The following is a 17,700-nucleotide window of genomic DNA, read 5'->3' on the forward strand; positions in this document are numbered from 1 at the left end:
CAAGGGTATACAGACCTCAGAGGGAGCTGACTCGGGGCCCGGGCACATAACTGCCCCAAGTGAGGACTGTGAGAGCTTGGAGGTCTGTGGCTGAGTTGTGGGTCCCCTAGTCAGGAAGAGGGGCATGTGCCCACCTCCCTACACCCCTGCTACTCGGGACTTTTATTGTGTGAACGGCGCCCAAGGAGTGCAGTGACCAGGTGAGGGCCCCCAGGCTCGGACCTTGGGCGTGTGCCCGCTTTGGTGGAGATTGCTTGGAAAAGGGCAGTGCACAGCGACTGCACCCTGTCGGTGGTGGTGGAACCAGATGGGATTTTTTTTTTTAAACTTTATTTATTCGTCTTGACAACACAGATGAGAGAACAACACCATGTTGGAAATAAGCATAGCATGATAACAGTTTGTAAATTATACAAGGAGAATTACAGTACAGTGCGAGATCTCATGAACCTCGAGAGGGGCAGTCGACAAGGGGAGTAGCGTGCCCAGGGCTGAACTAGGAACAAATCACAGGGGGGATCTCAGAGGGGATTGGGAGAGAGGAGATACCTCTGAATCTGAATTGGAGGTCAAGGCAGACATATATTCACGAAACCGCCACCAAATGTCCCTTGGTCTCGAATGGGGATGTTGAAGTGCCCTCCAGGCCTCCTCGGTATTGTGTGCCCAGGTGACTGCCCTTAGCCACTGCCAATAGGTGGGAGCGTTAGGCCGAAGCCAGCCTAATAGTATGCAGCGACAGGATTTTGACGGACCTCCCGGAATACCGGGTGGCCCTGAAAGCCCCGGGACCAAGGTCTGAGAGACAACTGAGGAAGGTGGCTGTGGGGGGGTGCTGTGGGGGGGGTGACACAGACCCCACCAGTACATGAGGAGGCACCCCTGAGGAGGTACGGGGGCGCACAGAGTAAACCCCCACAGGGGAGGAGACGAGGTTGTGCCGCAGAGCAGGGGCTGGTCCTACTTCCACAGCGAATCTTAAGAGCCCCGGCACACAGTTAAGAAACTCGAAGTGATTTGTCCCCCGGGAAGCTGAGATAACTGCTTTGGAAGCTATAGCCGCGAAAGTAGTTTGTCTGCACTGAGCTCCGTCGTGGCGAGCTGCAGGCCAGACACAGGTGCGGCCTGAAGCCTTCATATGGAAAGTGGTGGGCCCTTTCCATAGTGAGTGCAGGGGAACGCTGTTTTGTGGAGGTGAGTGGCCCAACCCCTCCACCCCCCCTTTTCAACATCACTGGAGGGAGATCACGCATACAGTCGAGGTGGTGTGGGCTCCTTCCACCCAGCTCTGACACATTGTGAACCTGCGCAGCACTGGGGGAGGTGCAACTGAGTGGCCCTATCAGCCTGCAAAACTGGGGGAATCATTTGGCGCCTGGCAGTGTGGACGTGAGGGGCACAACTCACCTGGGGGACATTGAGACTGGTGGAGGCTGTGGATTGAGGATCCCTATCAGTGAGGTGTGGGCCCCATGACCCAGTTTAGGGGCGTGTGCCTGCCCCACTGGGAAATACAGTGACGCGTGGTGAGAGAGGGAAGTCTCCCTGGTTGTCTCTAAAGGTCAGTGGTTGGCGCTGGATGCTTGAATCAGAGGAGTGAGTGACGTGGGACACAGTTGGACCAGGAGAGGATCAGCAACTTGAATCCGGTACAGGACCCAGCCCTGGTGAGAGAGGCCTGAGACCTGGAGGGACAGGGCAGGATTGGGTCACTGAATGTCTGGATAGATGGAGGCCTGTGTGGAGAGTGAGAGACTAGTGATTTACAGTATTGAATGCTTTGGAGCTCCCGTGGGGGATACAGGCCCAGAAGAACACTGAGAAGGTTGTAGAGAATGCGGGAGGGCGAAAGATGACCCTGTGCCCACAAAAAGAGACATTGGGCCTCATTAAGAGTTAGCCGGTCCGGAAATAACGGTGGCGGTAAACCCACCGCCACCGTTGTTTCCGGACCGGCTGATCTCGAGTTCTGCAGGCGGGAGGTGTCACTCCCGCCAGGTCTGACCTGGCGGGTTTAACACTACCCGCCTGCAGGCAGACATGAAAACACCGGCACCATTACAGCATGGTGCCGGTGTTTCCACTTCCCCATTCCCTTGGAGTCCTATGGAACTCCATGGGAATGGGTATTTACCGAATTGCGCCTCTGGAATTACCGGGTCACCGGGGTTGTAATGCCCCGGTGATTCCGGGAATCACGGAGGCGGAATGGTAATACGGGTCCGGCGGTATTCTGTCGGTTTTTCTGGCTAGGTTACCGCTGGACTCGTAATGAGGCCCATTGCCTCGTTACTGGAAGAGATTCTGGGAATGAGGGTCGACATCGGGGAGAAAAGGTGGATAGGATTACAAAATGTACAAGAGGTCACAGACGGTGGAGCAACCTAGTCATCCCTTGATACACTTGAAACGTAGATGGACATGAGGATGGCAGATCTGGAAAGGAGAGAGGGGGAGATTACTCTTAAAACGGTTGATTTTGAAAATCGAGAAAGAAGGAATAATCTGAGATTTTTTGGGGTCCTGGAGAAGGAGGGTGAGATTGACAGAGACCTGCGGAGAGTTGTGCACAAGGTCGCTGAAGTTTTTGTTAGGAGATGACACCATTGAGGAGACCAAGATTGACGGGGTGCATAGAGCAGGTGGCACTGGCGGATGCCCTGGTTCAGTCTTGGTCCGCTTTCATAATTACACAGACAGGCAGAGGATATTGGAAAACGTGAAGGGGGCTGGCACAGGGATGTTCGGTAATGCAAAAACTTAAAATTTTCATGAACTATACTCGCTCACGTTGGCGAAGGGGTGCCATTGCATGCCAGTAATGAAAAGGGGGTTAGATACAAGTGGGGCTTCCCCTTTTCCGTTTCTTTTTAACTGGACGGACACGCTACAAGCTGGTTACGGAAGATGACATACAGAGAGTCACAGGAGAATTTATGGGACGTGAGGAGTCAACAACAGAGGAGGGATCGAAGGGCCTGAAGACAGACAGTGGCGCATAAAAGGACCGAGCAGGCAGAGAATGCCCAGCTCATGGAAATACAGGAAATCGAACACTCCCCCAGGCTAGGTCTACTTGACTCTGGGGGCTTCGGGCCTCGCTGAGGGCCGGCAGTTCCACATTACAGGCAATTGAAGTTTGAGGTCTTTTCTGGTCAGAACTTGGGATTTAGTTTGGAATTTTTTCTTTTTGTTGAGGGTACTAATGTGCTTTAGTTGTGTCTGGAGGAGAATGGACCCTGTAGTAATTGGTTGTTCCCAGGGGTCGCACTGGAGGATGGAGATGGTTTGTGAGAAGGGGTGCTTTGGGGGGGTGAGGGGGGGTTTCGGGTATACTAGGGAATCTTGAGGTGGGGGCTCTTGTTTTGGAGGAGTTTGTGGGAATGACCCGGCAGACCTGGTCCTTTTGGTGTTCCCGCACACTGGAGGGGACCAGGTGCCAAAGAGGGAGAGAATGGGGTGTTTTTGTGAGAGTAAGGAGATTTGGGGAATGTGTATAGTTGAGGAGAGGGAATGTTTATTTCATGTTCCTATGACCCAGGCGGAAAACATTTGGTTTAGGAGATGGTCTATCTCGGAGGAGATGTTGAGGTGAGACTAAGTTGGACCTGAACAAGGGGAAAAGGGTTGATTGTCTTCGGGTTTGTACACTAAACGTGAAAGGACTACATTTCTTGACTAAGAGGTCCCTAGTTGCCAAGGAATTCCGTAGAATGGAGATGGATGTTCTTTTCCGTCAGGAAACCAGGTTCTCAAGGGGGGGGGGAGGAAAGGAATATTCCATGTGATCTTTTTGGCCAGATATATTGGGCATCAGGTGGAGCAAGAAGGGAGGGTGTTGGGATCCTGATCCATAAGAGACTGAAAATGGAAGTAGAGAAAGTCTGGAGATGTGAGGAGGGCAGGACTATACTACTCTCTGGCCTCATGAAGGAAGTCCGATTCACCTTTGTAGCACTCCAGGGCCAGTTGCGTTTTCTAAAACCCATGTTGGCAAAAGTTCTGAATGAAGGGGCAGGACACCTGGTGGTGGGTGGAGATTTTGATATGTGGGCAAACCTACAGCTCATTAGGAGGACCCTAGGACCTGTTGGGATGGGGCCCCCCCGCGTGGGATGGGGAAGGGTTGCAGACATGCTTGGATTCACATGGCCTGTGCAATGTATGGTGGTTTTCACCCACAGGAAAGGCATTTCTCTTTTTACTCCACACCCCATGGGGCCTGTACCCGTATAGACTATCTTTGCATCTCCAGAACTTTTGGAGGGGGTCCTGGGTGCCGAGCGCCATCTGATTACATGGTCTGACCATGACATGGTATCCCTAGACTTGTCTTGGTCTGATTTAGCCCCTCATCACTCAATATGGAGATGCAACAAATCCCTGTGAAGGGACCCCGTCTTTCACATTGATCTCGAGGAGGCAATACGGTAGTACTTTGTTTGGAACGATACAGGGGGATGGAACAAGGAAAGAGTTGGGATGCGGGGAAGACGACATAGAGGGGCCTGCTGATCAGGGAGGGAGCGCGCAAGAAGAGAGAGAGAGAACCCTACTGGAGAACAAGTTGCGAGGGGATATAGGGGCCTTGGAAAGGCAGATACAAGAAAATGAGGGTGCAGGTGAATTGATAGAGGACGCCAGGGGCAAGAGAGAGGAACTCAGGCTCCTGGAAGAAGGCAAGATCATTCAAAAACTCCAGTTCCTGATGCCGAAATATTACAAAAAAGGACACAAGGCAGATGCCCTGTTGGCAGCGTGTCTGCTCGGTCAGCGTGCTGACCGATGAATATCGGGGGTGGAGGGTCCTGGGGTGCTATTGAGACGTCCATGAGGGATGTGGTTGAAACTTTTGCCGACTTCTATAAAGAGGTATATAGGGCTGAGGACCAACCAGAGGGGGAAGGGATAGGGGCCCACCTGGGAGGTGTGTCGTTGCCAACACTGTCCCCGGAGGAGGCAAAGGAAATGGATGCACCTATTACAGGTGAAGAGACACTTTCGGCAATCCACCAAATGGAAACAGGAAAAGTGCCGGAGGAAGACGGAAACACAGTTGCGTTTCATAAGACATTTGCGACTATCTTGTCCCCTCATCTGGTCAAATTTTTCAATACTATTCTGGAAACCGGTAGAGCCCGAAGACATTTCTGCAGGACCTTATTTCGGTGATACACAAAGAGGGAAGGGACCAAAAGGCATGCGGCTCGTACCGCCCTATTTCGTTTCTCAGTGTTGATGCAAAGATATTTGCCTGGGTCTTGGCCTCAAGACTTGATCCACATATGCCTCGGTTGGTGCGTTCAGACCAAGTGAGTTTTATAAGAGGTATGCAGGGAGAGGACACAATGTGCATGTCTCTGCATTTGATCGAGGGAGCCAGGCGAGGGGGGCGGCTGCTAATGCCACATTTTTATCTGTCGATGTAGAAAAGGCGTTCGACAGAGTCAATTGGACCTTGTTGAGGGCAACTCTTTTTGACTTCAGAATGGGCCCCAAGTTTCATCGGGTTTCCTGGCATTGTACTCTGACCCGGTGGCCTGTGTGTCTGATAATGTAAACTTTTCACAATGGTTCGGGTTGGGTCGGGATTCGAGACAGGGTTGTCCCCTTTCACTGATCACGTTTGATATCTCCTTTCAACCTCTGGTACTGATGTTACGCAATAACCCTTGTGTGGATGGTATTTCTGTGGGAGGGGTGGAATACAAATTGGGTATGTACGCTGATGACATTCTGCTACATCTTAGGAATCCATTGCCCTCGGTGCCGGCAGTGGTTGAAATGGACCAACTGGATGGGGCCCACTCGGGTTTTAAGATTAACACAGGGAAATCCATTTGGTTTCCGATGGATCAGATGGGGTTAGAGGACAGACAGAATCTCGATGGTCTGGGAATGAGAATTGAAGAGGAACAGGTGGGGTACCTGGGCATAAAGGTTACAAGGGACATAAGTGGTTTGTATGAAACAAACTTTCCTCCCCTTTTTGGGAAGTTATTTGACGACCTGGAAAAATGGGGTAAACTGACAAAAAATCATGGTTGGGGACAGTTGAATTCCATTAAGATGAACTTCCTCCCCAGGATCCTCTATTTCAGAGGCTTCCAATTCATATCTTAGTGCTCCCGAAGGAAAGGGTTGGAGTGGGCTTTCCAGAAGTCTACTTGTACTATAAAGGCATGCAACTTAGGATTCTGATCCCACACCTAAGGGAGTGCTTAGGAAGACCATGAATCTTCCATAATCCTGTGACATCTGTAGACTGAGGCACTGGAGACCAGCCAGTGAGGAATACGGACACCCGGGCAGTTGCACAGCAATCTTTAATATCACTGGAAGCACACACAAAGAGCTCCTACAATCCTTCGGTTTATATAGGCAAATTTCAGTGACCTTATATTTTCATGCAAATTCAGGATACATTCTCAATTGGCTCTCTTAGGTAACATATGAGCCCGTCCATCCTCCTATTGGCTGGCTTGCTTGTCAGTCACCAAGCCCACATGACGTAATGTGGCACACAAGATTTGACTGCCACTCGTTCTGATAGCTTGTGTGAGATTCAGCCAAAAACACATTATAAATCCTTGGATGTCTGAAAAGGGCAGCCCTTAGTAGTCTCTGAGTACTCTTGGTGGCTGCTTTTCCTGCCAAGAAATTCTAAATATACACACCAGACATGGTTATCTACAATGAACTGACGATAAACTGCTGCCAAAGAATTACTTAATTATGTTGCATGAATAAGGGTTTCATCACCATCTTGTTTTCGGCATCCATTTTAGAAATTGAGTCTTGTTCTGTGCAGCTACCAAACAGTGAGCTTATTTTTTACTTTTAAGCATAACTTTTTTCCTATCCAGTTCCCAGAATAAATTTTCGAGATCCATGATGTACGTGTAATACCTGAGATATCCTCTACTGCTTGTCATTCTGACCCTAAAAAATATATATCACCCTAAAACGTGCTTTTTGTCTTCAAAACGTACTACTATTCCGATTTTTGCGATACTGATATGATATGATAGGTTATTTATAACGTGCTTAATATCAAGAGGTTTCTAAGGGCGGACCCAGGGATCAGACAAGTGTTACTTTGTGTCGTCTTGCTTCCAAGGCGAGCACGTTGCCGCAGAGCTACCCTCCCGGGACTACTGGAATCAATAATCAGCCTGACATGTTCTCTGTATTCAGATTGAGGGGTGAAGGTGGGTCTAAGACCTCCTCTACACTCCCCCCTGTGGCCTGTATTCCGATACTTATTCAATACAGGGCCACTACACCCAATGTCCACCCTCCCCCTATTCAGTGTACCTATACATCCCTGTCCCAATCACCCCCCTCAGTGCAGTGATTTATCTCAATATGGGAGGTATCAAAAACATTTCTACCAGCTCAACATTTCTAACTTAAGTTATATTTCTCCAGTATGGGGTCTGGCATGGATTCACATGCTCATGAATATTCCCCGTCGTCAGGCTGGGAATCCTCGGTAAAGAAAAAATCAGTATCAGTTTCGTTTCTGATCTGTCTTTCTCAGTAGTAACCAATCACTGGTCTCTGGGTCATACTGCCCCCAGCCAATGACTGCCCTCTCCCTAAGCCCCAGCCTCTGGCAGCCATCTTCAGATTTTTACCGCACACTCAAGTGTTGGGAGTCCTCGTGCTTAGCTCTTGAGCTTTTGCTGCGTTTTCGCGCTTTTTCAAAGAGAATTTCTCATTTTTCGGTCAAAGAGAGCCTCAAGCTCCACCGTCTCTACATCCGATTAACGGTGATCCATGTCCGATTTTTCTACGCCCCTCAAGGGTGAAGATTTTGTCGAGTTACGCTTCTTGGAGGATTCCAGAAGTTTCTGCGTCCTACCCGAGCATGGCCCAGGAGAAAGGAAGCTCGACGCCCGGAAAGCTGTTCAGGGTCTGCCCTGGATGCCAGCTACAGAATGTGTTCAAGGTGGACGAGCATTCGAAATGTCTCTACTGCCTTCATGGGGACAAAACGCACGTGGAGGACTGTGCGTTTTGCAGGAACATGTCGGAACGGACCATCAGGGACCAACACCTTCGTCTCTCCAACTGGCTGGAAGGAAGGAGTCCGTCAGGTGAGAAGAAGATGAAGAAGTCCGAGCGGTCTTCTAACTCCTGTGAGGGCGCCCCGGCGACAGGGGCCCAACAGAAGGCAAAGCACTGCGAGTCTGCGGGCACCGGGAGCGCCGAACGGTTGGGCTCTTCGGTTGCCAGGCAGGGGGTGCCTTATCCGGCACCATCAACCACGAGCCAACGCTCTGGTTCGGGGAAGAGGAAATCCGAGAACCCGGGTAAGCCTCTGGAGAGGCCCCGGTCGATCTCGAAGGATTCGGCCAAGGGGGAGCGAGGCGGTGACCCTCCCCCCAAGGTGAAGGCCTCAAACGTGCCTAGGGCGGTAAAGGCATTGATTCACCCGGCCAAGGCCTCTATCGAGGGAGTCGCGGCGGCCCTGGTGCAGCCTGTGGAGGCTACACCAGTGGAGGCGACCTCGGGGCCCAGAGTCTCCCTGCCTCCACAGAGGGAAGCCTCTTTCAGACCTATCGGTAAGACCCCCGTGAAGACCCTGGTGGAAAAAGAGGGGGGGGGCGGTGGCCATTGTGGACACGGACACAACATCCGAGGAGGAGTTGGCAGAAGTCCTAGAGGGCCTCGATGAGGGCATCGAGGAGGCCCGTCCCCACAGGAGGGATCCCGACGAGGGTGACGATGAAACTGATGGCGGCACTGGCGAGGGTCCTAGTCAGCCGTCGCTCCGTCTCTTCCGGAGCCGCAGGATAACTCGGCATCCATTTTGTTGGCGATACAATCCTTATGTTCAGAGATAAGGACGAGATTGCCCTTACCACCGACAGAGGACCAGGTACCAGGTCCGGCGGAGGAACCAGAGCCGGTCCCGGTGGGAAGCCCCGGGAACAGACACGGCTACGACGGGTACCGACGACGGCGGTGACGACGGGACGGAGCTCCCATCACCAGCCCGGGCCTCCTCATCCAATGAGATCGGATCTTTCCACGCAATGATCGCCAGGGCTTCCGAGCTTTTTCAGCTCTACCCCGAGGAGAAGGAAGGTTTCCTTTACCAATGGCGCGAGGCCAGGAGAAAGTCAGTCCTCGCCGTGCCTCTGCTGGATGACATCTGGGACGAGGGTCTCACCCTTCTCAAGAACCCTTCTATGACGCCGGCCAAGAAGGATCGGTACGAGAAGAAGTACCGGGTCCCCGACGCGGCCCCTCTGGGCCTTAGGGCACAACCTACCCCAGACTCGGTCGTCTCAGCGGCGGCCAAGAAGAAAGCGGGGGGGGGCGTCGGTCTCAACGTCAACTTCTGTGCCGGACCGCGAAGGGAAGAAGCTGGACGAAATGGGACGACGAGTTATCTCGTCGGCGGCGACAACGATTAAGGCGGCCAATGCTCTTGCGATCGTGGCCCGCTACGACAGGGAGTTATGGTTCAAGATCGCCCCCCTGTTGGACTTCCTACCGGATGACAAGAGGTCCGAGGCCCTGGAGATCTTGCCAGAAGGCGAAGTGGCGTCGGACCACGCCATTACGGTGGCAACGGACATTGCCGACACCGGTTTCCGCCAGCTAGGAAACAGAGTTTGCCTTAGACGACGAGATTGGCTCAAGGTGACGGATTTCCGCCTTGATGTGCAAGCCAAGGTGCTGGACATACCGTTCGACGGGAACAACCTATTTGGGAAAACGGTGGATGAGTCCCTCCAAGCCATCAAGATGGACCCAGAGACTGCTAGGGCCCTAGGCATCCTCCGGCAAGGGAGGCCGTCCTTTTGGAGCGCCGGAGGCAAGCAGAGTGCCTCCAAGGGATTCAGCGGTGGCTCCTGTACGTACCGCCAAGCGGCCCGCTCCTCGCCGCCGGAAACCCATAGAGGACGAGGCAAGTCGGGGGGACCCCGCCGTCGTCGTCAGGGAGGCCAGGGCAGCAAGGTGTCCACCAAGCAAGATTGAACCGACAGCGGGGTCGGGCCCCCACGAAGCACCCCGGTGGGAGGCCGGCTGGCGAAGTTCGTCAGCGTGTGGGAGTCCATTTCCACCGACTGTTGGGTGCTGGACGCCCTGGCCCAGGGACACGCCCTCGAATTTCTAAAAAAGTGCCCCCGCATTCCACGCGTGGTCAGGAAGGAAAATCACGTCCCTCAACTACTCTTGGAGGTGAGGGCGTTGCTCAGAAAAGGTGCTATCAAGCTCGTCCCGAAGAGGCTCCTGGGCTCTGGAGTATACTCAAGGTACTTCCTAGTAAAAAAAGAAGACAGGAGGATGGCGCCCCATCCTGGGCCTGCGACGGCTGAGCAAATACATCAAGGCACAGAAATTCTGGATGGTCACCCTCCAGCACGTGCTGGGACAGCTGGAGGAGGGCGATTTCCTGTCGTCGTTAAAGTTCGTCGTGAAAGTTCCTCAGGTTCGTGGTCCAAGGACGGCACTACCAGTTCAAGGCCCTCCCATTCGGATTGAAGTCGGCACCCAGGGTGTTCACCAAGTGCCTTGCATCGGTGGCAGCACGGCTGCGCCTGCAGGGGATCCACATCTACCCCAACCTGGACGACTGGCTCATCCGAGCAGGGACAAGGAAGCTTGCCGTGGATCACACAGCAAAGACCGTTAAGCTGCTCTCGGACCTGGGATTCTCCATCAACTTTCCCAAATCCCACCTGGTCCCGTCGCAAGTCGCACTGTTTCTGGGAGCAAAGCTCGACACAGTGGCGCGCCTGGCCTCACCGTCGGAAGAAAGGACGACGGCCATCCTGGGCAAGATGCAGAGCCTGCTGGCCACGGACGTGGCCAGGGTGAGGTCCATCAAGTCCCTCCTAGGGATGCTGTCCTCCTGCATATATCTTTTGCGCCTGTGCAGGCTTCGGATGCACCCTCTGCAAGAGTTTCTCGACTCCTGCTGGATCCAAGCGGCGGGCAGCTTCGAGGACAGGATCTCGCTCAACGAGACTTTCTCACGAACGATCCGGTGGTGGGGCACCAGCGCTCATCTGACAGCGGGCACAGACTTTCAGACCCCATCCCTGGAAGGGTGGGGAGCGCACACCGGACAACTTCACGTGAGAGGCCCCTGGCTCCCGGAGGAGAAGACGCTCCACATCAACATCCTGGAGCTCCGTGCAGTGTTCTGGGCCCTCAGGTCCTTTCTCCCGTCCCTCAAGGGCAAGGTGGTGAGAATCTTCACCGACAACACCACCACAATGTTCTACATCCGGAAGCAGGGAGGAACCAGATCCCCAGCCCTCTCCAAGAAAGCCCAGGATCTGTGGCATTGGGCCGTCGCCCAAGGGATGTTTCTGGTGCCCTTCATCTTGCAGGGATAAAAAACACCATTGCCGACTCACTCAACAGGGAGCTGCGCTCGTGCCAGGAGTGGGAACTACGTCAGGATCAAGTGGATCGACTCTTCCGACGATGGGGAAAACCCCAGATCGACCTGTTCGCGACAGCGACGAACTCCAAGTGCCAGAGGTTCGCCAGCAGGTTCCCCCAGCCGAGAAGCATGGGCGAGGCTTTCTCGTTCCCCTGGGAAGGCCTGTTCCTTTATGCGTTCCCTCCATTGCCGTTGCTGCTCCGACTCGTCAACCAGCTCAAGAGGTCTCTGTGCAGGATGATCCTGGTCGCACCGGTGTGGCCGAGGCAGATCTGGTTCCCGGACCTTCTGGACTTGTCAGCGTCCCCACCAGTCAAGCTGCCGGGGGACGCAGATCTTCTCTCCAGAGAAGGAGGTGCCATACTTCATCACGACCCGGAGTCGTTGAACTTGCAGGCCTGGCTCCTGCAGCGCTAGAGTTTGGAGGGTACGATAACCCGGCTGACTGCAGAGAGGTCCTTGCAAAAGCCAGGGCGTCCTCAACTCTCAAGTGCTACGGGCATAAGTGGAAGACGTTCTCTGTCTGGTGCCGTGAACAGAAGATTAACCCTCCACGGATTACGGCCCCTCAAGTGCTGCCGTACCTACTGTCGCTGGCCAAGGCTGGACTGGCTTACGCCTCCATCAAGATACATCTGGCTGCGATCCCCGATACACCAGAACCACAGGACGGGCGTCCTTGTGGTCCCATTGCCTGGTGAAGGAATTTATGAAGGGATTGTTCCAATCGTTCCCGCCGGTGAAGGCCCCTGCCCCGGCGTGGGAACTCAACGTGGTGCTGACCAGGCTCATGGGGGCGCCATTCGAGCCCCTGTATTCAGCGCAGCTGTAATTCCTGTCGTGGAAGACTGCGTTTCTTGTGGCCATCTCCTCCGCACGGCGAGTGGGAGAGATCCAGGCCCTATCCTGCAAGCCTCCATACTTGACTTTTCACGACACGAGGGTGGTGCTGAGGACGCACCCCTCGTTTTATGCCCAAGGTGCTGTCGGACTTCCACCTCAACGAGCCCTTGGTGCTACCTGTTTTCTTCCCGTCGCCTTTGTCTCCGGCCGAGAGGACTTTGCACTCGCTGGATGTGGCTAGAGCGCTGAAGTTCTACGTAGACCAAACAAAGAGTTTTCGGAAGACATCACAGCTGTTTGTGAACTTTGGACCTGTGAACCAAGGGAAGGCTCTCTCGAAGGCTTCCATTTCAAGATGGCTCTCCGGCTGCATCAAGCATTGTCACCGGTTGGCAAACTGACCGTTGCCCGGCCGTCCGAGAGCCCATTCCACCAGAGTGATTGCTGCTACCACGGCGTTCTTGTCTGGTGTGCCCCTGCTGGACATCTGCAGGGCTGCTACGTGGAGATCAACGCATACCTTCACAAGATTCTACTGCGTCGACCGGGATTCCAGGGAGGAGTCCAGAGTCGGCCAGGCAGTACAGCGCAACCTGTTCGCTTAAGGTGAGCCTGGTGGGGAGGTAAGAGATGCTTAATGTTTAGTTTTATGTAATGCTTAATGTTGAGCCTTGCCACCTCCCGTGGTTGTGCATGTGTACTGCTATGTATTCTTATATTCATGAGCATGTGAATCCATGCCAGACCCCATGCTGGAGAAGGAACAAGTTACTTACCTGTAACTGTTGTTCTCCAGCGTGGGTCTGGCATGGATTCACATGCGAACCCTCCCTCCTGCCCCTCTACGGCTCTTCACTTGGCCATACTGCCACTTTGCATGCTACCAAATCTGAAGATGGCTGCCAGAGGCGGGACTTAGGGACTGGGCAGTCATTGGCTGGGGGCAGTATGACCCAGAGACCAGTGATTGGTTACTACTGAGAAAGACAGATCAGAAACGAAACTGATACTGATTTTTTCTTTACCGAGGATTCCCAGCCTGACGACGGGGAATATTCATGAGCATGTGAATCCATGCCAGACCCACGCTGGAGAACAACAGTTACAGGTAAGTAACTTGTTCCATATATATCTACCTATACCAAAAGGTTATTTGCAAAATGTTTCCCTATTGGTTTATATGCGTGTATTCTTAAAGAATAACCTTGGGTGCTTCTATCTAGATCCCACCTCTATTACCTAATTAAATTTGAACATACTGTACTCATCAAGTAATTACGGCCACTACGTGAATCAAGGGAAACCATTCCTTGAGGGAACCCACCAGCCCAACGTCTTAGTCTGTCCATGTGCACCTTTTCCTTACTCCCACTCCAAAATGCTTCCTTGTTTCTCATTCTCTTCCCCGTGCACATTCTTAGTTCTTGTCTTCTTTTTTCCATTTGTCTTTCATCAACACATTTTCCACCTGATTTCTTTTTTTCTCCTTATTCCAAGACCACAGCCTTTCTCCAATTAGTCCACACTTAATTTTATCCTTTAGACTGCTTTGCAGCAAGCTCATGGGCCCTTTAGTTCTTAGGTCTGTCCTTTTGCATTTAGTGTTTCCTTCATCACAGAACACTCAAACTTTTGATTTGTATCGTCAGAGTAGTCAAAGGGGGGGGGCATTTGTTTTCTTCCGGAGAACACGAGGAGGGGGAGTCTTCGTAAAAGTAATTCTCAAAAAACACAACACAAAATATTGAAGCGATTGTGACTGTCCCTCAGTCTTTTTCTCTCTGCTCGCAGGGTCGGGTGCCACCAATCTCATGGTGTATAGGTCTCTCCCGTCCACCTGTAATATAAAACTGAGTAAGATTCCTTTGAAAAATAAGTAGGTTACTATCGTGAGTACTTCATTTTCTATCCCAAACCTTAAAAAAGCAACTAATGTGTTTCTTTAAAACAGTTCTGCCTCCTAAACAATCTCTACTGCATTCTTCTTAATTTCTAATATAACAAAATGGCTGCTCCTTTCTTTTTCTTCACACATTTTTAACTTGTATTTGAATTCATGCTGGCTGATATCGAGACTTAACGTATGATCTAGATTTATACAATATATATACATCCACCTGTGTCTGGCATTGCCCTACTTTCTCATAGGCTTTCTTATTCAGAAACTGCATAATATATAAAATTACATGTTTCCCTCTATGCTTGACATTTTCAGACCAAAGAGTTACTTTTGCTCTCTTCCTTTATAATAAAAATAATAAACGACAAACACCATAACAAATTCAACATTTTTCAAAAAGGATGTCTTCTTCTTGTTCATCTTCTGCTTTCTTGGCACATCCGTAGCTGAAGAAGACAATGCTGGTATGGGTTCTTGCTCTCAGTAGAAAACCGAAATAGAGGCCAAGTCATATTTGAGTCTGGCAAGGTGGTCAGGTTTTTCCCTAGTATAGCTCCTTGCTCCTTTCTGTCTATAAAAAGAGATTTTTTTTTACTACAGTCATTTCTTGACACTCTTAGCCCAACTATAGGCTTGCTTTTTCTGGATCGTTGCTGCACATTAAAATAATGTATTAATTAGTGTAGCACTCAGGCCTCTCTTTATTTTTTCCTGCTCTGCTGAACATTCTCCTCTGTGTCGCCTGACGCTCCACCTACACTAATCTAGCCTACTTCTGTTATTTGGAACCCAACACTGTTCCTATTAAATATATACAAATGTGACATATAAGAAATTCATTGTTGTGCCTATTCTAAACATTTCTGTATTTTTGCCAAATGTACCCTTTTGGCATCTCACCATTTATCAGAATTTAAAAAAGGATACTCCACCTTTTATCTGAAGTCTTCTCTGTCCTTGTCATTAGAGGTTGCCATACTTGCATATACATGCTATTCTATGCTCAAACCTGTTTGTGCCTATCTTGGGAAAATGCTATTTTATCTCAAAGACTGTATCCCTTACTGCCTTTTTTCTGTACTCACCTGGTTCCTCTTACACCTGATAATAATCAACAGTGTGTCCACACACTGCGGTGTGAACCAATACTCACCTCTTTCTTCTCTACCTGTACATCAAATACTTACTTTTGTCATAATACAATGTCTCTTCCCCTGCTAAGGCCATGTAGACATTCCTCCCGTGCTCAAGGATAACACTAATCGTCATCTGTAAAATATAAGTCAACACAATCATATACATTCAAATAATGTCTTTGTTACTTACTCTCATATGTTCTTTGGATCAGTTCTATAAAATAAATTCTCTTATTTAATCAAATCAGTCTTGGCCAACCATACCCATTTGGCCCTTCATTAATCACATTGTCTTTTTTTATTCAAATACACTACACTATTCAATTATAGCGAGCACCCTCAATTGTGCTCTTTGTTTTACAAATCTGAATATCTTTTTCATTTGTGCTTCTCAGTACTTTAAGACCCATTCATTCATTCATTTTTAATGTATTTATTTTTATTTCACCACCTGCATTTGTCATCAGTCTTTTAGTTTTGAGTGTTTTACTCCTATACTTTTATCCCTTCTTATGTATGACTAACCTATTTTAATTAGTCTGATTAAACATATACCCTTTTATGTTTCATACTATAATCCCTTACATGTGTGTTCTTTTATTTTGTTCCCCTAATCGTTTTATTAGACCCATATCATAAGGGCCTACGGTATACAGGACACTTGGCACTCTCGTCTCCAAGCTTTACTGAATTTACGCTGAGCGCTGCTGCATTATTTGCCATGCTAGAAGGTTTTCCCTTTCCTCTTTCACTGTGTTATGCTCCTAAAGAACACCACTTCAGTATTTGTTATGTCCTGTCTAAATATGCCATCATTACTGACGTCAAGCAATCTAGACCCTTCCTTGAAAACTATCACTGACCTCCATGGCCTACTCATATTGTCCATTCCTTTGAATATTGCCATTTTCTTTTGCACTATGGCTATTTGGAATTCTTCGGGGATTATCTGTCCCCCTCTTTATACATAGGTATCCGTAATCTGAACAATAATTCATCAGGTATTCTCACCATTTTCTTCATTAAGCCAAATAGCCACGTTTAACACAATGCTCACCTCATGATAGGAAAGACATCTGGCTCTACTAAAACACCTTGCAGAGCCACTTGTCCTTTGCATGTCAATATAAATCCACCCATGTTTAAATGGTGAAACCCAAAAGTGGAACACACTATCCCTTGATGAAAATAAATAAAATCATCATGTCAAGTTTTGTCATCCAATCTCTTGCCAAAATATTTAACTGGTGTCTGTCACAAATATCACAAAGATCAGTCTTGGCACTCTCTCCGATAGAGACTGATGATTAATCAACAAAAAGAAACTCAACTTGTAACTCCAAAGAACCCTCAATCTTCTGATAATTCCCTCCATTTAACACCAGTCGCAACGTCTTCCAATAAAGTGAAGATTTTGCCTCCTACTGCCAAGTTAATCCTGAACACCTCTTGGGGCCTAGCATCACTTAATAATTCTGAACACATCAAGTCGTCCTGTGAGCTTTCCTATTGTTGGTGCATGCATACTCCTGTTTCTGTAAAAGGATGTCCTCCTAACTCAGTAACTCCTCCTATCATGGGTGTCAATACCTGTCCTGTGTTTACATATCGCTAAATCTGTATTTGGGCTTGCTGCAATTGCCCCTACAGTGAATCCATTTTACACATGCTCTAGCTGCTGTACGTGTTGTACTCTCAGTGGTCTTATCTGATACACTGTCTGATCCTGGGCAAACTCTTCCCTAGCTTCTGAGCTATATACTGGGGGATAAGCTGTACCCCCTCTTGAAAATTGTCCACCTTGTGCATCTCTTTTGCTTTTGTATGTGCGCACAACGTGTTCTGTCTACCCACATATTTAATACACAGGAAGAGCTCTTCTGACCAGTCGCCCTTTAGTTAAATTGCGCATTCTGGTTATCATTCTGCATTTTCTAAAAGCTGCCTTGGTTATTTTTTGAAAAAACACCCCTTCCTCAGTAGGTCATTCCTTTATCTTGTGGCATGAATCCATTCCCTTCTTGGCTCATCTGGTGCTAATTATTCACCTGCGATGCACCTACTGCTTGCTGCTGCATTCACAGCCCTCCTCCGCTTCTCAGTACCGCTCCCTCCATGGCGTACTTGACAGTTTTCCTAGAACTAACTTGGTTTCCTTAAGTTTTCTAATATCGTCCTCCTTCCTGTTTTTCTCCTGCAACGACTGATAGTGACGCATCATAATCAATTGTACACCAGATTACAATTTTGCTTTCATTTCCCACTTGCTTCCCAAGTGTCTTTGTTCCTGCTCAAATAATCTACCTGACATAAAATGTGGTAAAATACTGCCACTGTTTTCACCCCTGCTTACGCGCTTCAACAATTCCCTGCTCCTTAATATGAACAATCAGGTCTTCATCTTTTTT

The 17,700-nt window shown here is 49.8% G+C and overlaps 1 protein-coding gene across 2 annotated transcripts in view; it reads left to right on the forward strand.

Moving 5' to 3' along the window:
* Positions 1–17,700, forward strand: part of NLK (nemo like kinase) — a 1,539,426-nt gene that overhangs the window by 1,126,533 nt on the left and 395,193 nt on the right. The gene's annotated exons all lie outside the window — the stretch shown is intronic.

Source organism: Ambystoma mexicanum, chromosome 9 (assembly GCF_040938575.1).
Source record: "Ambystoma mexicanum isolate Mex_15411 chromosome 9, UKY_AmexF1_1, whole genome shotgun sequence".
NCBI lineage: Eukaryota > Metazoa > Chordata > Amphibia > Caudata > Ambystomatidae > Ambystoma > Ambystoma mexicanum.